The sequence below is a fragment of the Bacillus rossius genome, chromosome 5 (assembly GCF_032445375.1).
Source record: "Bacillus rossius redtenbacheri isolate Brsri chromosome 5, Brsri_v3, whole genome shotgun sequence".
In the NCBI taxonomy this organism is placed as follows: domain Eukaryota; kingdom Metazoa; phylum Arthropoda; class Insecta; order Phasmatodea; family Bacillidae; genus Bacillus; species Bacillus rossius.
The window spans coordinates 72,726,644-72,747,261 of record NC_086333.1 but is presented as its reverse complement, the minus strand read 5'-3'; the positions used below and the strand labels follow the sequence as shown (position 1 = coordinate 72,747,261).

At 36.8% G+C, this 20,618-nt stretch overlaps 1 protein-coding gene and 1 long non-coding RNA gene across 2 annotated transcripts in view; one reads left to right on the top strand and one right to left on the bottom strand.

The window, feature by feature from the left end:
* LOC134532299 (neuroligin-2-like) overlaps positions 1-20,618 on the top strand; it is a 445,968-nt gene that overhangs the window by 221,255 nt on the left and 204,095 nt on the right. The gene's annotated exons all lie outside the window — the stretch shown is intronic.
* LOC134532007 (uncharacterized) lies at positions 5,144-6,191 on the bottom strand. Its single transcript, XR_010075113.1, has 2 exons — positions 6,102-6,191; positions 5,144-6,012 (listed from the first exon to the last, which is right to left on the bottom strand). It is a non-coding gene; the product is annotated as an uncharacterized LOC134532007 (long non-coding RNA).

The following is a 20,618-nucleotide window of genomic DNA, read 5'->3' as shown; positions in this document are numbered from 1 at the left end:
AACTGGAAAATATTAACCCAAGAAACAAACAAAAAAATTACCCTTACATGTAAATACAATAACATACTACATTATGCACCTAAACTTGTTCCCATGAAATGAGATTAAAAAAAGAATATATATAAAAAAAATGTTGCAACAACTTAAAAAACTAGTACCATGGTTTTTTATTTACTTATTTTTATGACTCGAGTTCAAAAGTTACAAGGGACTCAAAGACTAGGACACGTGGGTCATGAGTCCACGATCAACTGAGTCAAAGACCCAAATAACAAAACAACGCCAACAGTAGGACACAAAGTTAGGCGGCCGTTCCTAAACAATGCACACTTAAACTGAAGGCTGGGAATAATACCTTTTTAAATGGGAAATGTGAGCTCTCGTCACATAAACTCCCGTTTCAGGATTTACTAGACTAGCTGTAACAGGGGTAAGAAAGCGCTGGATCTGGTATGGACCTGACCAACGAAAAGACAATTTAGCCATTCTCTTATCAACTGCTTTGCTGGTAGGGTGTGCTTTGCACAAAACCAGATCACCTGGCCGAAAGGGATTTGCAATACGATTCTTGTTATACTTAATAAGACTTTTATCATGAGACCGCTTCAAATTCTTGAGGGCAGCTGCCCAAACTTCTTTAACACCTTGTGGATCCTGTGGTAACAAATCATTTAGACACCAAAGATTTGACAAAGGGTTATTTGGAGCAAAAGTAAACATTAAGTTAAATGGTGTAGATTTATGAGATTCATGGCGGGCATAATTGAAAGCCATTTGTAGCCAAACTAAATTCTTGTCCCAACTAGACTGGTCTTTCGCATGGAAAGCAATTAATGCTGAACGGAGATTACGATTGAATCTTTCCGCATGCGAAGGCGGAGGATAGTATGGAGACAAGGTAATGCGGCGTATGCCGTGGGTGAAACACATATTCTTAAATAATTTTGATGTAAACTGAGATCCGTTGTCAGAAACAATAGTAGATGGAATACCAAAATTTTGAAAAATCTGAGTTTGAAGAGCTTTGATAGTGGAAGGTGCATCCGCTTTTCGAAGTGGAATAAGCCAAACAAATTTGGAAAAGGCGTCAACACAAACTAACAACATATTATGCCCTTGCTTACTCCTTGGCAAAGGGCCAACAAAATCTATGAATAATTTCTGCATTGGCCGTTCAGCGACCTCTGATGCCAATAAACCCAAATGAGTATTTTGAGCAGGTTTGCTAAACGCACACAAGTAACATTTCTTAACTCGTTCTGAAATTTCACTGTGCATACCTTTCCACACAAAATGTTTCCTTATAGCCTCTATAGTTTTATAAATGCCAAGGTGTCCGCCAATAGGTGAGGAATGAAAATATTCAAATACAACTGGTTTCAGAATTTTAGGTAGCACAATACGTTTCTGGTTATTTCGAATTCTTGAATACAAGATACCTTTAGATAAAAAATATGGGCCCTGGGAAATGCCGGATCTTAAACTTGTTACAATTTTCTGCAGCTCTTCATCCTCTTCCTGATGAGCCTGAATTTTTTTGAACGCTAAGGGAAAATCGGTTAAGAGTACTTTACAATCAGCTTCATCTAGAGGTTTATCAACCTGAGTATCATTAAACATGCGTGAAAGGGTATCCGCAACTACATTCTGTGTTCCACGGATATGTTGAACTTTAAACTTTAATGAAGAAATTCTCATAACCCAACGACCAATTTTGCCTAGTTGACGTGGGTGAGCCAAAAGCCACGATAATGCTTGGTTATCGGTTTCCAACAAAAATTCTGCATGCTCTAAATAAGGTCTGAATTTATCGATACCAAAAACAACAGCCAAGCATTCCAATTCATAAATTGATGATTTCTTCTCCTGAAAAGTGAGTGTTCTGGATGCAAATGCAATAGGGTGTCTAACACCATCGAACTCTTGTGCCAAAACTGCGCCTATGGCTGAACTAGAAGCATCAGTTTGTAAAATAAAGGGTTTTGAAAAATCCGCCATGCGGAGGACAGGTGGACTCATAATATCCTGTTTCAAAGTTTCAAATGCCTTTTGTTGTTCTTCTCCCCATTCAAATTTCACATTCTTTTTTCGTAAGTGATTTAAAGGGACTGCCTTTTCCGCTAAATTAGGGATAAATTTTCCAAAGAACTGAATCATACCGATGAATCTGGCTATACCCTTGACATCACGGGGTGGTGGAAAATCTCTAATTGCTTTGGTACGTTCAGGGTCGATGGAAATGCCTTGAGAAGAAATTTTGTGACCTAGAAATGAAATTTCCTGAACTGCAAATTTAACCTTTTGGGGATTCACTGTTAAACCTGCCTTTTCCAAACGAGACAGTACTTCATTCAGGTGTTGGTAATGTTCCTCGAAACTTTCGGAATATACCACCAGATCATCCAAATAGTTGTAAACAAACTTAAATTTGATGTCATGAAAAATCTGATCCAACAATCGTGTGAGAACCTGTGCGCCTGTCGCAAGACCGAAAGGAACACGAGTGAATTGGTATAAATTCCATGGTACGCAAAAACTAGTAATTGGTTTTGACTCCTGTTTCAACGGAATTTGATGGTATGCTGAATTTAGATCAATGGTGGTAAAATATTTTGCTTTAGAAAACCAATGAAATGCCGAATGCAAATCAGGCAAAGGGACAGACTCAATTTCAATTTTTTGGTTAAGCTTACGAAAATCTACAACCATACGTTGTTTGCCATTAGGTTTAGGGACCAAAAATGCGGGACTCGCATACTGTGAAGTAGATTGTTCAATGACCCCTTTATCCAATAATTGTTGTACTTCCTGTCTCAAAAGATTCATTTGGGGAGGTGCAAGACGGTAAGGTTGACTTTTGACATAACTTTTATCATTAAGTTTGATTTCGTATTCCAACAGTTTGGTAAGCCCTAATTCTGAGGTTAGAACCTTAGGAAATTGTTTACACAAATTTTTGATAGCGATACGCTGTTGATGAGGTAAATGATCCAATGGGTCATGTTCTTTATTACTGTAGCTCTCTGTACTAATTTCTGCAAGGTTATCATGTTGCTGCTTGGTGCCCACAAAACTAATTTTAAAGTTAGGTTGAAACTTAAAAAAAACACTCTTTTCTTGCATATCTAGAACAAGTCCAGATTTGGACATAAAATCTGCTCCTAGAATAAAATCTAAAATCACCTCTTTAGAAACCAAACATGGAAACATCCAAGTAAAATGTGCAATTTTCAACTTGATAGTCGCACGACAAAATATGGGTAACACATCATTAGATGCAGTGTAACACTTGAAATCACCTTTCTCCACAAACTTGACTAGGTTAGCTGCTTTTAACTTAGAAAACAAATCATATGAAATAATGGAACGTGTGGATCCTGAATCTACAAGGGCTTCTTCCTCAAAATTATTGAAACTTACTGGTATACGAGGAACAGGTGCAGGAATTAAACCCACAAAATTAGGAAGACCAAGACTACCAATATGATCTGGGTTTCGCTTATAAGGAATTTGGATTCCAAAGTTTCTTTGAAAATGCCGGGCAGATTTGATTTGACGAAATAGGTGAGCATTGTATTGAGAATTATTGGCTTGTTTAGTTTTGCAGTGGAAGCCGCTCACTTTACTTCCCTGCTTTAAGCATTTTTTTGTTTTAGTTCCCTACACTCTTTTATTACATGCCCAGGCTTCTTACAAAAATGGCAGATAGGCCCATGATAAGTTTGATTCTGATTTCTTGGTGTATTATTCTGAAATCGTGAGTTTGAGGTCCTAAATACTGTATTATGGCTGGGATGCATTTCAGTACGCAGGTTAGAATAATACTTGAATTGTTTATTTCCAGGATACTGAGAAAACGACCCGTTTCTTTGATGATCCGCAAAGCGGACATTTTGGGAGTGAATGCACATCCTATCCAATTCAGAAAATGTACAAGGCTTAGTTAGAAAAACTAATCTGGACCGTTCATCAGGTGTGAGCCCATCTAGAATGGTGTTAATCACCTCCTGTTCACTAACTTGCAAACGAAAAATAGCAGCCGCCTCTTTTACCTCATTAACATAGGCTGCAAGATGTTCACCTGGCTTTTGTAATCTGTTGTAATTATTCAACTGTAGTTGGGTCAGTAGCCTAGATGGGATGAAGAAACTAAGTATGTCTTCATGATACTGATCGAATGAAAACATTTGTGTAATGGCCAACTGTGTCCTTTCAGCCAACGGACCAAGCGTAAAAGGGTATATAACCTCTAAAATCTGAGTTTCATGTATACTATTACTTTGTTTCAGTTTGACGATAAGCTTGAGAAAATTCAAAAAGGTAGGAATATGCAGACCATCAGTGGTCGGAAAATCCTTTAACATTTTTTCTAGCGGGTGAGTCAATTTACCAAAAACATTGGGCAATGAAGTGTTATGTGTTGTCACTGGGTGTGGTACACATGATGCGTTACTAAACGTAACACGAGAATTTGAACTCGTGGGTGGTGTCACCGTGGTGTAGGTTAGGTTAGGTAGATCAACCACAGGAGGATCGGAATTCACATGAGCAGAACCTGGAATAGGTGCAGTAGTCGGATGCTGCTTAGAGGCAGAGGGTAATGCTAGCCCAGCAAGACGGTCACAGACTTGTGTCATGGATGACACAGGATTCAGGTCTCTTAAAAGGGAAAAATCTAATTCTGATTTACTGACAAGTTCAAGAAGTTTCTTAACTTCTGCAAAAACATTTTTTAATGAGGCCACCTGGACCTCAGACAAAACAAGAGAATGTAACTCTAACAGGGATTGAACGCGTCGTTCCAAATGTCTCAACCTATTTCTCACTCTAGGCAAAGTAAGCGCAAAATTCTCATCATCAACAAGATTTGTCACTAACTCTTGTAACACAAGGATTTTACTTGAGACCAAATTAAATTCCTCATTAGGGTCAATGTCCTTTAAATTATCACTAACAACAGGCACATTATTCTGAAGGGCAGTGCGCAGAGATTTACGCAAAACAGCAGTTGTGGTGTTTTCACATGGTAGACCACGTGAAAGACACTCAAAAGTAAGTTCATCTTTTAACAAGAACTCAGGCACAATAGTAGACGTCATGATAAACAAATAACTTACAAAACTTATACCAAGACCAAATTAACAAAACAAACTATTGCCATCCCCAAGCCATGCAAAACTCTGAGGCAGGGACACATGCAAGGAAAATAAAATATCCTACACATGCACAAGAAACACAACAAAGCAACATGACAGAACCACCAGCTCTGCTACCATCTTTGTGCCGGTTATTAATCTTGTTTCGGTTTGCTAAACCTCACCAAGGTAAATTACGGCAGAAGATTCCAGGACCTTAGGCTCAATGGCACGGCACTTTGTTGTATTGAATAAATAATGAGTAGAGAGGAAATATGCCGACTGGGAAAACTACCGAACAAAAGTTGATAACCTGTTAAGAATTTATATAGATAAGAAATTAAATAAAAAGGTTAGGTAATTGCAACATAAAATACACACTGATATCGGGTCAGCCATAACAAAACATATTTATTTAAAACACAATAAAGAGTATTAATTGAGTATTCGTACATTCAAAACAAAACGGGGCCCCAACATTTTTTTTTTTTACTTAGTTACATCTTCACAATATGATTAATTAGTTACATTTTTCAAAATGATTATTACTTAGTTACATTTTCAAAATAATTAACGTAAATTTAAGATACAGAAAGAATTAAAATATTACTCAGGAATTAAATGTAGATTACGATGCCAAAGGGGTAGTTTGATGAAATAGTCGATGAAATTGCAAGATACGCGTGGCCGAAACAGGTTAACTACCCATGCTGCATGCTTAGTATTTAGTCGTCGAAAACTTTCCTGGGATATTTGTTGGCGGCTCCCATCGCCGTAGAACCACGGGACAAGCCCTGGGATGCCCAGATGTTATGGGCGAAGCTTATGGATCACACCTCAGGCATGGGGCAGCGAGAGGTCGCCAACTCCCGGACCGCTAAACAAGTTTTTTAACAACAAAAAATTAAACTATCCCATAAATAATTATAAAACAATGATTCCCCGGGCAAGGGCGGTAAAACTCACCTAATGCGGTAGTAAATACACAACTTTCGACATGGATGTCGATAGATACGTGACGAGCACAAAAATTTTGATGTCTACATTATGGCTGACAAAAACAGAAAAGAAAGTACTACCTTTTCCTTTCCAATATGAAGATGACCATAGATAAGACAGTACATAGAGATGAGAAACTTAAAAAGTTACACTTTCCTGCACTTAAGTGCAATAACTCAATAATTAATCTTAACCACTATATTAATATAAACAAAAGGAAAAAGGAATTTATGATGTTTAAAGTCTTTTAAAGTCCATATGTTTTTCTTTTAAATCCACAAATCTTAACAAAGACATAAATATCTTTTAACAAAAAAAAAGATTTTTATACAAAAACAATTATTTCTTACAAATTGATACTTAAAATAATTATTATTTCATTATTCTTCAACTAATCAAAAGTTAAAAACAATGAGTTATTAAAAAAAGATATAAGAAAAAAGTAGCCTCCCAGTTTGCATTTAATTAAACAACATATAAGCAATAATGGGCGCATGCCCACACAACAAGTGCACAACGGCACAAGACCTTGAAGTTAGCTAGTTTCGTGAGGTTATTGAAAAACGTCAGTTTCTCGAAAGCTACTGTTTGTTTTTTTTTCTTCCAAGGTAAAAATTAAAACGATTTCTTGGCTAGGAAGAAGTTAGTATAGAGAAGATCATAATTCTTATAATTTTTATTAGACACCGACTTATTTTAAACGTACATTATTGTCTCACTGTTGACAACAAAATATTTGTACCTGTTTATGTGTCCTTCCCTGTAAACCAAAGATAACTGATAACATAGTAAATTCCCAGGACCATGTCGAGGGTTGATATGGTGAAAAAGAGGGGGGAGGGGGGCAAAATCCTATGGGTCTAGGTATCTGATGTCCCGGTTGAGTTTTGAGGGTATTTTTTTTTTTGTGTTTGAGTTTTCACCGATGGCACGAAAACTACAAAACTATTGCTAATATAATTTATAGGAAACCTTACAAGTTATGTGACATGCACAGATAAAGTTAATAGTTAAGGCCACAGTACGTTGACAGTCTTTAAATGTTTTAATTTTGAGGTTTCAAAAGATGTACATTAAATGAAGTGGGGGCCAACAGATTTATTGCCTCCTGGTCCATTGGTTTCTCTCGATTACCCTGTCATGTATATTGTGAAAATAAAAGATAAAACACTAAGCACTGTAAAAAACATTTTTAAAACCACTTTTGAATTTAAACAAAATTAATAAATTTAAAGTATCACATTCCTACCGTGTAGAAACATAATTTTGTAGGCCCTAAATAAAAAACAAAATGTTTGTTTTTCCTGTGTGTTCAGAGTCATTTGCATACAAACTTAATAAACGGCTTTGAGGACTATTGAAATTTCCCGCAGAATTGCTATGTGCATGGTAACGCGTGATTTTGACATACCTTCGAGAGAATAAATATGGAACAGGAGCTTAAATACTTTTGTATTGTCTGTCTTATGCCTCGGTTGGTAAAAGCTTTTGTGAAACTGAGCTGTGGGCGTGAATTAAGCCTGATGTAAATCGACCTCTTGAATTTACAATTGAAATGATGGAATCACAATAGCACAAACGGACGCTAATTGCAACTCTTATCTAATATAAATTTAGCCCGACAAAATTCGCGGACGCGACAGACTATCCCGACTGTAAATTTATTCTGCTTCTATCGCGTCGCGGGTGCGATTTCAGTAAAATGAGCGTCGTATTTTAGTTTTCAAATTTATTTCTTTCTTTTTTACTGGTGCATTGATATCAAATGTATAGTTAGTGAATTTTTTGAGGTCATGATAATTAAAATTGTTTTTAAAATTGTGTTCTAGAACTTCACCTACTATTTTTTAAATAAATGTTTATTTGGATTTAAACGTTTACCAACTTCCAAAAAAAATATCTTGTAGTGCGAATGTAATGGCAAGAAACATTTTATACCGTGTTGTTTGTTTCGTTTTGTAACGCGGTATATTATGCGGTATTTCGTTGTTTCTCGTCGCGTCCTTCGTTTTACGTCTGTCGCGCTATTGTGATCTCAACATTAGAGATGCCTCCTTTCTTATTCTTCCGCATTTTTTTTTTCCTTCGCCCCAGGGGAAGCTGTGTGTCCCAGAGGTGGAATTAGGACGCTATTTCCGCCTCTTAAGTTCGTAGGGCGTAGGTGTTGAAGGTCCTCCCCAAATTCCTTCGCCCCCAACCCTTCCTCCTTATTTTCATCCGCCCCTCCTCCCACCTCCTCCATCTTCGTTCCCCCCTCCAACGAACTTCTCGCGCAAGAAGCGCTCGTAATGACTTTCACGGGCTACGGTAACAGCCCCCGGCCTAACAGGATTCAACGAGACTGCTTCGAGCTTGGCGTTACGTTGTTGTCTTTTACTTTTTTTAGCGTCCTACCGTTTTCCCGCTCTCTTCCTGTCGTTTTATCTCCGTTCCTGAAACTCGCCGTGGACGTAAAAACAAAATGGTGATCTCACGGAAAACTGGCTTTTGTTTGTGTAACCAAGCTATTCTTTACTTAATTGCTATCGGTAACATGATTAAGTCGACTTTAAAATGGTTAATTATAAAAAGATCTTAAATACCAGAGTACATATTACAGTTGAATGTTACCGTATTTAGCTTGCATACTTATTCCACACTAAGAATTTTCAGTCATTTTTGCGACGCAAATAATAATTATAGACTGAAATGCGACATTAAAGCAGGCCAAATTAGTGATCGTGCTTCAGAAAGTAGTTCGCTGCCATAGAAAAGTTTCTTGTTTTTTTAGTGGATGCCTGTGTTTATAATCTAGGAGTGTGTTTTGCATGGTTTGCAGAACATTTGCACTGGCTGATAATTCGTTTTGCTTTATGGCGTTGGGAGAAATGTTCCGACGAACAGTACACATGGGATATATGAATAATTTATAGCACGCACATACACGCAAATCTGTTGTTATCAGTTTTTGGTTCATTAAGGCAATTGTTTCATTTTTCAGCACCCGTAATGACGTAGAAATTATCAACAATTTCCATTTCACCAAATAGTAAATCGGACAAGGGAAATAATAAGAGTTGCTTCAAAATAATCCTTTGTGTTAATTTTATACCTGAATATATCAAATATTTTCAGCTAAAATTTATACATTGTATACATTCATATTTCATGTATATTTTAAGAAACATTAATGCGTGCAAGGCCATTGTTAAAGTTTCCCTTTTTGAGTTATACCGAGAGTTCTTAATTTCAAATCGATCATGTTTTATTTTAAAGGATGCCACCAGTAGAGAGGAAATGTATGGGAAAAATTAATGTAGGTATCTATTATTAAAAAACGTTATGTTTTATTTATTCGGGGTAAAAAGGTAATGTTATTTTATTTATAAGTGATAAAAAAACAACTCGTTTTAGTAATCTAATTCGAATACTCGCCCATGCATTCTGGTTTCATTTTTTTATGTTTTCCCGAATATTACCTTCTAGGAAAATGCTAATATGGTTACTTGCATTAACTAATGGCTGATTTCTTTATCATTTACCCTGAATAGCATGGTGTCAATATATATTATCAAACAAATTTAAAAACAACTAAATTTACATTAATTAATAATTATAGCCAAACAGCATCCAAAACAATGATATAAAAGCTAATTCTTTACCAGATTTCCCCATAGACGCTCCTACAATACGACAGCAGATATTGTGTATCAGTTACTTTTTGCTTAGATATGATGCAATATTTACCCACTGCCACAAAGTCATATGAATTTTTTTTGGGGGTGACTGTGGTCTCTTGGATAACCACTTCGCCCCCCCCCCTCACTTTTTTTGTGTGTGATAATAACGTACAGTACGATCAGTCTTAAATAGAAATTTTTAAAATAAGTGGTGTACAAAAATATAATTGACCCGTGAACTAACGTTCAATAATCAATTTCTCACTCCGGTACACACACAGATAGGTAGAATATTAAGGAAAATAGTTCCTCGAAATTACATGAAACAAAAATTCAATTTTTACAAAAACAGGCACGAATTAATTACAGAATCTATATAAATGAAAAATATCCCAATAACATACACAATGGGTACCGACAAAGAGTCTTTGCCCCGCCATAATCGTGAACGCTCACCATCCAAGGATTAGCCACAGTCAAGGTTGCTGCACCCAACAAGCAGACTGATTCTGATTCTCCTGGCCCTCTTACGATCTTGGCCACCCCCAGGGACGTATCACTGCTCGGTTGGGGATGACCCTTCACAAATACTGTACCAAACAACGAGACCTTCATTTGTAAGACGTCCTTGATGATTCTGGAGAACTGAACTAAATCAACAGTGATAAAAATATATATAACATCGTGGCGTTGGCCTATCATTTGGTTAAGATGTGGCCGGTAGTTCATTGGCTGTTATTTATTGGGTAACGACTGACGAATTGCGATTCCCCGTACTGCAGTCCAGCACGGCTGTCTTGTTGGCGTGGGCGGCTGGAAATCGCGATAGACTGGGTGGTTTCGCTTCTGGATGCTTAGGCATTCTGCGTTTGGGTTCCATTAGTGGACTCCTGGAAAGTGTCTGGCCCAACTAGGATACTCCAAGCGTAATAAAACTAATTTTGACGTAAATACGTCTTTAAAATTGTTTCCATAGTGGGAGGCAATTAAAAAACGAATGATAGCAAAATCGAGGGATACAGTTCGGTGTTGCAGCTACATATCTATCATCTCCATCCAAAATTTAATTACACCACTGGATAGCTAAAGGATCAAAGAATTCCGTTACGCCAAGTAAGGACTGTGACGCATCGCGCGCGGTGGAGGGGGAAGAGCCGCCATTTTGAGGTCATTTTGCTGCGTTTCGAGATTTCCATTTAGTATAACTTTTGATTCGGAGAAGCTACGACTTTCGTTTGAGTTTCAATCGTCAGCTCTCATCAAAATCTATCGATTTCTTGTATAAAACATTAGTGTAAAATAGAGAATATTTATATACATGGTGTTAAAATTAAAAAATATATATTATAACATACATAAAATAGCGTATTTTATATTTGTATAGAAAATATTACCAGTTACGTACACGTATTCACGTACAACACACGGCCGTGTCCATGACACAGCCAGACCCCATTTTTTTTTCTGCAATAAATTGTAAAAGGTGCGTATGTTGCCGTCGTCCGGTGGGTTTTCTGGGTATGTTTGGTATTCCGGTTTTCCCCAATGACGCACGCTGTCGTCGTTTCAACTCACTGTGGTAAACCTTCGTCCGCCTCTGGTGACTTCATGTCGGCGATACTTTATAAAAAACAATTTATAATTTATTCGTTCCGTAAATTCAGACCCGACCCCCACCTTGAGCCTCCAGCCTCTCGTCTGAAACTGCTCAAGGTTTGGCCACCCGCCACAACATCACAGGCTTTCTTCGGGCACTCACGTCCATGCAATACGGTTGTACCAGGCTTGCAAACAATAATTTCATCGAGCGTGGGATCAGGCCAGAAACCAAGAAGAAGTAAAAAAGTTAATTAGGATCACAGGCTTCCTCGGCCATTGTCTGATGTTGCTCATCTTCTGGGTTCTAACAACGTCGAAGGCGAAGATTACCGACTTTTCGGTTAACCTTTCAGTCACCATGTGATTACCCGGCAGCCTCAACCAATCACAGAGGCCAGCTCGGTTTGGGAATAACCAACCAGCCAACCAGAAGAAACGAAGGTTCTGATTGGCCCATTGCTGCAGCAAATTAGGAAACCGCTCCCCCCCCCCCTTTTTCTCAAGAGAGAGATTTAAAGGCAAGAGAATTTCCAAGAACTTCAGTAGGTTAACTGCTACCCTGAAGATGACTGCTGCAAGGTCGACCGAAACGTCAGTGATCTTCGCCTTCGATGCTGGTAGAACCCAGAAGACACATTATTCATTCAAGGATTGCTTGCTCTTTAACGTCATTCCAAGGCTCACAAGTATCATGGCTCATCATAACCAAACACACACCACATGTCGGTTCGTAATCATAGAGTGCGGAGGTTGATTGATTTAATGAAAAGTTCATTTATATGCGCCAATGCTGGATTATTCTATATATGGCATAGGAAAACCTCGACTTTGTACCGAAAAAAATTAAAACATAACCACAAAGAAAACAAGAATGAATCAGCTTACGTCAAATGTTAAGTGCCTCGATATCACGTATAACTCCGAGAATTAAGTCAGAAAAAAATACATTACAGCACAGTACATTAAAAAAACAGTAGGCTGACAACGATGAGACAGTTATTAGAAGAACAAACAACAAACTTAACAGCACAGTGACAAACAGACGAACCCAGCGATGAAACTGAACAAATATTCTAGAAACGCAATGACGACAGCACAGACCAACACAGAAGGAGTCCTACAACCAAACAGTTGGCGACATTAAAAGAACTGGCATGTGCTCCCGCCCTCAGGTACAAACAGACTTTACCACGGAATTAAATATGCTTTATAGGCATTTAACATTTGACCATCAGCCGATTTTTTTCTTGTTCCCCGCGTGTTAATGTATTCATCTTTGTTAGCCAATCTTGAAGTTCTACTACAATATATCCAAGGTATTCCATCAGCTGTGACGTATGTCCGTGAATTTGATTTCAATAAAGGGAAAGGTTCTTGAAGTTAGGTTTGCAAAATTCAAATACTGCCAAAGCGTGGAAACATATCAGATCTAGTAGAATAATATTTCTGATGCGTAACATTACTGTCTTTGGTACAAGTAATTTCTAGAATGAAACATAAGTCGGTTGGAACGGAAACGAGAAACCACGGTGCTGCCATTTGTAGAAGCCTCAGAAATCTAGAAAATATGAAGGACTCGCTTGGTTCATCTGTACAACTGCTTTCGGGAACCTCGCAGAATTTACACCGCTCATAGGTGTAACGGTACAACTATCCTTAAATACTTTATAATTTATAGTCATAAAATAAATGACAACTTAAAAAATATATGTATATAGAATCCTGGCGTTAATATTTTGACCAACCTTTAGTTAACATTGAAAAGTAGAGATAGCGCATCAAGTTGTTATATTAATTTTTTTTTTGACGTGATACGTAACGTCTTATAAATCGATGAACTCCGGCTGCACGCACGAAAAATTGTCACGTTCCACCTGAGCCGAGCGTGCAAGAACCGGCCAACCACCGTGGGGGAGAAAATCTTCTATAATATCAAACAGGTTAAGGCGGTCTTTTTAACTAATTGTTCGTGATTATATTTTAAACAAGTTATTTAAATTAAATTTGCAAAAAACTGTAAATAATATTTGAAAATAAAAAAAAGTATTCAATTTTTTCAATCAATGTTTTCTTGTGACGTTATCATGTAAAATTATCGTCTGTAAACCGACTTTACAGACAACATTCTTTTTTTTTTCTTCTCCAAATGCGGATCAGCACGAAGGAGTTGTTCGGGACGGATCGGGGATCAATGAATCCTAGGCCTACGCAACGTCCTCTTTCCCGCTATTCTTCCCGCATCTTCACATCGGACACGTTTCTTCGTGCCTGGGGCTGGGAGGGAGGGGGGGTGGGAAGGGAACATTTGCATTTAAATAACCCCGCGAGATCTCCTCAGCGCCAGTAGTCCGGCGACACCTCTGCCTCGTCATCGGCTGTCATCTTCCCCCTCCCCCCAGCTACCACTGCATCGGGAGCTGAGGCGCGCCCTGGGGCATGGCGACCGGCATTTGTTGAATGAAGTGTAATCAGTTTAACAGTTGGACGATAAGAACCGAAAGACCAACCACAATGCATAGCATCAGAGATTTCAGGATGCCTTAAGGGTGTATGTATGTCCCGTGCCAGGTCATTGTTTTATTTTTTTTACTTTCAACACGGTTAAACTTGTAAAATATTTGATTGGCTGAACTTCGACAAAATTATATATATATATATATATATATATATATATATATATATACATATATATACATATATATATATACATATATATACATATATATATACATATATATATATATACATGCAATGCTTGTTACACAGTTAGCTGGAAAAGTTTTTTTTTTTAATTTTTGTGTGAAGTATAAATAAGGAGATACAAATGGTATAAATAACTCATTATTTTTGGGTATAAAGCAATATCGGTGGCTTCTGCGTGTTATGGTTTAAAATTATTTCAGAAAAATATTATTTATTGTTATTTAGCTTTTAAAAACTTGAAAATTATGAAGATTTCAGATAACCAAGTAAAATTAAATAATTTTTTTTCTGATAAATTAAACCATATCACATAGCAGTCAGTAATGATGGACTTTAAACCTAAGAAGTTCCAGTTTTATTTTGCTTATCGATACCTCACAAATACGTTAAATGTGCAACTTTGCCAACTATTTACGCAAAACAAGCGATACGTGTATATATATATATATATATATATATATATATATATATATATATATATATATATATTCATTTAGTGAAAGTTCAACCACCCAAAACGTCAGCAATTTTAAGAGTGTTAAACGTAAATCTAAAATAATGACATGGAACGCGACACACACCCTTAAGTTAACATTGACTGGTTACTACAAATAGTTTTCTCGAGTAGTTATTAGACTTTGATATTGAATTCATGTTTCAGAATGGCTAGAATATATATAATACTGTCAATAGACACTATATTGTGGACTCTAAAAATCGTATGAGGTTTTTTTAATTAACAAAGACAAATTTTCAATTTTAAACGACACAAAATCGTTACATCATAAAATAAGTTGAAACTAGTATGGCATTTTTCTGTTCGTGTTTCTCCACCTTAAACTCTCTCAAATACACTAATAGAACGAATTTTTGAAGCGAAACGTCTTTGCTGTGGAGTCTACCATTTTCGAGCGTTACCAAAATTCCGATTGCACGAGGGGAGTAGTAAGGTAAGTGGTGGGGGGAACCGGTAGAGGAGGAGAGTGCGTCAGCGGCGACGCCACTCCAGCGCATGCGCTAGCGGTCGAATGGGAAGACTGCAGTGAGGAGGAATAGGTACGTAGCGGTGCATGCTATATGCTAGTTGTAACGGCAATATGGGGAGACGGCAGGAGAGAGGTATAAATGACGCAGCAGTGATGCTACGAAATTCTTGTAATGCTTCATGTGTTTGTCTACGCCACAGTTTTCGTAACGGCTAACAATAATTGTTAAGAACTATGGTAGCGTTAATTATAACGCTACCATAGTTTTTTTTTTTAAGTACATACTTACATTTTATTTATTCGTGTGGAAAATATTTATTGATTTGTTTTTAATTTATAAATATCATTCATTTTTAAGTGAATAGTGGTTTGAAAATGTAAAAAAAAAAAGACGTTTAGACTTAATAGGTCAGCTTTATAAGTGTGGTTATTTTTTTTTTTTTGGTATGTGAACACTGTTATTTGAAATGTCAAATGACTTACAGATTTGTGAGATAGACTTTAAAGTGTAATTTATGTTCAATTGGTAGTGTATTTTTTTGTTATTTCATTTTATTGAGTTGAAGATCGATAGTTATGATCACGTCTAAAAATAATAAAAAGGCGGAAGCAGATAAGAGGTGTTATCAACGGCATCATGGAAATAAACCACCAAAAGAGGTCCCAAAAAAAGTGCCAGGACGCGGTAAAAGACATTTTTTAATTTGAGATCATACCCGTGTCCTTACTATTCTTAATTTTTATCTCTTAATCTCTGGTTTAATAAAAAAAAATGCTAATAAGTTATCTCTATCCATACATAATAAGCAAGAAGTTTCATGGACTCCACGCACGTACTTTTTTCTGTCGATCCCTCTCTTGTTGAATAAACCACGTAAAATCACCAAATTAACAACAATCTGAACCGAGACCTCATATCAAGTAGAAACAAACACAAATTATTGATATGCTCTCTCTGAAGATATAGTGGTTTCGCCAATGATTTATTTCTCTCGGTGTAATAGAACAACTTTCTGAATATGACAATCCCAGTAAAGAAACAATGTCATTAAACTGATATTAATAAATAATTTTATTACTACTTTAGCTTCCTACCAAATTAATAAGTAAATTGTTTGAAATATTTTCAGTTTTACCCCATAAGCCAGGTGTATCCTCATAAGCACTGGAATACGTCTCTCGATTCTTCTAACTGAAATTAATAAAATTTTATGTAAACAATTTAATTTTTAATAGCTTATAATATTAAAAAACTGAAACCATGCAAATATTCTTTTTCTAATTCACAAACTGTTTTGCTTTCAGCTGCTCATACTGAAACACTTTGTCATCTCTTCCATATTTTTAATCTCTATTCGTCATGATACGCAATATGAAAAACATTATACCCATGTAATAAAGTACAAAGATTACTTTTATTACTTATACGACACAAATAAATTATGTATTATCTATCAAACAGATTTAAGCCAATAAACCTTCCATGCATATAGCTGATACAAAACAATATTGCTTGCATAGATGTATTTTCTGGCACTCAACTAAAAATATTTATATTTTTTAACTACAAAAAATAATTTTTTGAATATGATTTGGCAGGAACGAATGGAGGAATGGAACGACGGAGATTCGGCAGAGGCGGGTTTGTCAAGGGAAGCAAATCTGACTGTCGCCCTGGTGGAAATCGTTTCCCGATGCATTCTGGGTGTTTAGGGTTTTTTTTTTTTGAAGGATTGCGGGTTTTTTGTTTTTGGAACGACCCGGGTAGCAAACGTGCGTGGCTTAAAAGAAAAAGTAAAAAGAAAGCAAGGGGGCAAAAAAAAAAATTGTCGCGAGTGTGTCCAAGGGATCTATCTACCAGCCTCTTCTTTGGCGGAAGCTGCGAGATAAAAAAAAAATTGGGGGGGTCGTGGATGGATGAGGGGTTCTTCCCCGAGTATCGACAAAGTGAAAACAAATCCGGTCGGAAGTTTGGGGAATGGGGGTGGGGGGGGTGAGTGTCTCGAGTGTTATGAGACGGAAAGGAAAGGAAAAGGGAGGGTGGTATAGGCCGTGGGAGAGTCGAAGTTACTTCGCTGTTTTCGGGTCGTGTCTCCGCCGTGCTGGATGTCGAGGACGCGAGAAAGGACCCGGACGAGGGTGAAGGGGTCAGACTACAGGGAACTCTTCTCCCGTAAGTGTGTTGCCGAGAACAACGAGGCGGAAGGGAAGCACAATAACGCGGGTAAATCTCGTGGATGACGCGTCCCGTAGGATGGTGACTGCCGCGTGGTCGGGCGTCGCAGCTCTGCTGTCGGCGTGCCGACGAGGGCGTCTGTCTAGGCGGGCGACGAAGTAAGACCTTTGTAACTGTTGTCGCTTTAAAATTTTGTTATTAACATTTTTGTCTTGAAAAAAAAAAGGCACACCCTAACTAAATAAATATGTGTTTACGTGTTTTGACGCAATTGTAAGCTACGATAAACGCAAGCGGTTTTGAGACACTATACCACACACTGCTAAAGACTATTATATTGAAATACTCGTAGGTCTATCAGTCAAATTGTCACCACAATTCCCGCCATGCCTTCCCTGTCTCCTCTCGCTCGTTGTCTCTTTCTTTCTCAGCCTTTACCTCTCTCTCTCTTTCCATCTTGCTTAATCCATCTCTTTCTCGCACACATCTCTCGTTATTTTTTTTCTCTCTCTCTCCTTTACTACTTCTCTCTTTCGCACCTTCTCGATATTTCCCTCTGTTTCTCTCTTACTCTCGTTCTCTTTTCTCTCTATTTCTTTATCTCTCTCTCTCTCTTTGGAGCGCGTGCTCGTGGAAAGCAACAACTGAACACTCGCCTGGAATCGCGCGGAATACGTTAACGAGTTGGCGCAGAGTTTTAAGACTCTGAGCTCACATTGCGGTCGGTTCAGCGTTCGAAACATACTCCAGCCTCCCAGACAGGGCGGTATCTGGGCTTTCCTTCGCTTGGGGAAGATATTTTGTCTAGCTCCTTCTTCCCCCTACCCCTTTTTTTGATTCTTATTTATTACCTACCAACAGCAAAAACCTTATGATGCATAATTCGTTTTGCATATTTGTACATAATATGTAAAAATTTTGAAATATTTTTTTTGTTCAGTCATCGTGTACTAACCATAATATAAGTGTAAGTTTTATTTCACGGACTGTATATACAGAAACCATATAGCTTAAAGGTTTCATTTAAATCATAACATATTTAAAAAAAACACATGGTTTTAACTGTTTCATTGTTCAATTACAATATTAAAAATGTTTAGAACGAACATAAATTAAACTGGTTTTTACAGTTGTATTACCTATATGCTTCACATATTTTATAACCAATAAAAATGTTTCGATAAAAATATATGCATAAAAACTTCCCTCACACTGTTTCCCCCCTTTCCTTTTTTTTTTTCCTTTTCCCACGGGCCACTCCAAATCCGACCCAGCACATAAAGAAATATTTTCCCTGTGTTAATTTCGAAAGATCATTGTAAGCAACTTCTTTTATTGCGTTCTCACTGCATTCCATAGCTGACACAATTTTTCCGACATCCCTGATTTTTTTTTCCTCTTGTTGTACGTTTCCGTCTTTCGTGAACCAGGTGTCACCATGAAGTAAGTCCTAGTGTCAAGTTTGTGAACTACGCAAGGGAACGCAACGTCTAACAGCGCAGCACCCAGCCAAAGCGAGAAAATCGCTGTCGTTTATAAAGCACAAAATTATAAAACAGTTGCAAACCAATTTCTCCCCCGGGCTTCTTTTGACGATTGACGTTTATCGTGAAAACATTTTTAAATTGTCAATAATTTGATTTTAAAGTGTTATTTTATTTCAATGTGCGAAAAATTAACAAAAGAAAATTTGATGTATATACATATCAAAAATAACATCATAACTTTGTATACAAAACGGTTGCGTCTTCAAAAGTTTTCGAAACACTTCCCTTCAAATATGGAAGTCGAGAACGCAAAGCCGAAACGCAGAAATAAAATTAAAAAAGTTAAATGTTCGATGCTTGTGTGGTTTAAAAACGGTAATTTGACAAGCTCGTTGTTGAACTTTTTGCGTCTTACGCTCTTGCATTCTTTCGTTTCTTGCGTGGTTCTTGAACCCAGCATTAAGCCGCAAGAGGTCGCGCTGGTTGTGTGGTGGGATGTCTTGCCGCTCACTAAGGCAATCTGGTTCGAGTCCCGAGAGGTGTCAACCTGAAGTTTTCGCAAGTTTTCAAACGTGGCGGACGTTGCCATGGGAAGTTAGTTTCCTTAAGGTCTCATTCCGTCCGCACAATAGCATCTCATCACCCTTCATCCTTTTTAATGCCCCCCGATTTCAACGAGATGTTAAGCTATATAAGGTCCCACCAAACGTTTAAGACCATTATTAAATTTAAGTTAATTTTTTATTTATTAATTTGGGTATGAAATTACTCATAAATATTAACCGTGGTGGAAGTGGATGATATCTACGAAATAAAGTTACTACAGTAAATGTTCTGCTTTGATTTTAGGGTTTTGAAACAGTGGGGAGTTTTTTTTTTTCTATTTTAAAAAAATTGTAATGAAATTTACGTGTTGCAAACATGCGGTGATTTATTATACCCTAATTTGAAAAGAAAGCTTTGTAAATACATATCACCTCTAAAATATCAAATCATCTTATTTTTTAACTTATTGTTTTATTCAGCATTAAATGCAGTGAAAATATAACTTCTTAGAAACAATTCATTTCTTGTAGTATTAGATAGGATACAGACTAAGTTGTGTTTTCACAATGTGTATTTATTTAATCATAGAAAATTCAAAAAGTTATAAACTTTTATCTGACGTTCAAAACAGAAAAAAATGTATCTTAAATATTCTAATGGTTTTAAACTTTTTCCTGGAAACCGTTCGCGATTACGTTATCTTTATAGTAGACATCACAGTTCTGTACTCGCTGGAGCCGATATCGTTTACTTTTGCTTCGTTGTTTCCCATTGATTCGAAGCTAAACGTAATGCGTCAGACAAACTTCTGATTCAACTGTATACGTAGCAAAAACTTATACAAAGAGTTTGAGTTTCATGATACTCACTCCGGCACTGAATCTAGCTGGATATTAAATAATTGTATATATATATATATAGGTGCTTACAAACAAATGTTTTACTTTCCAATCCAGAAATGAAAAATAAAACAATGCTGAGCCACCACCACAAAACATTTTGTCAATGTAAGCCTACACCCTGCCAAATATTCTCTAATGAAAGCAATACAATTTTGTAGCATCGATGAAACAATTGATATCACATCTTGGATAAAATCAATAACTTAATTTATTTAAATCATAGGGAATAATTTTAATTACAAATGAAAATTAATTATTTATAAAATAAAAATTTATTAATTCATAAAGCTAATAAATTGTAAATACGGGAACATAACCTTACTTATATAAATACACTTGAAAAAGTTTAGAAAAACTACTTATTTCACTAATATTCAAAATAAAATATTTTTAAACTATGTGGACCAGTATCCAATATCAATCCCT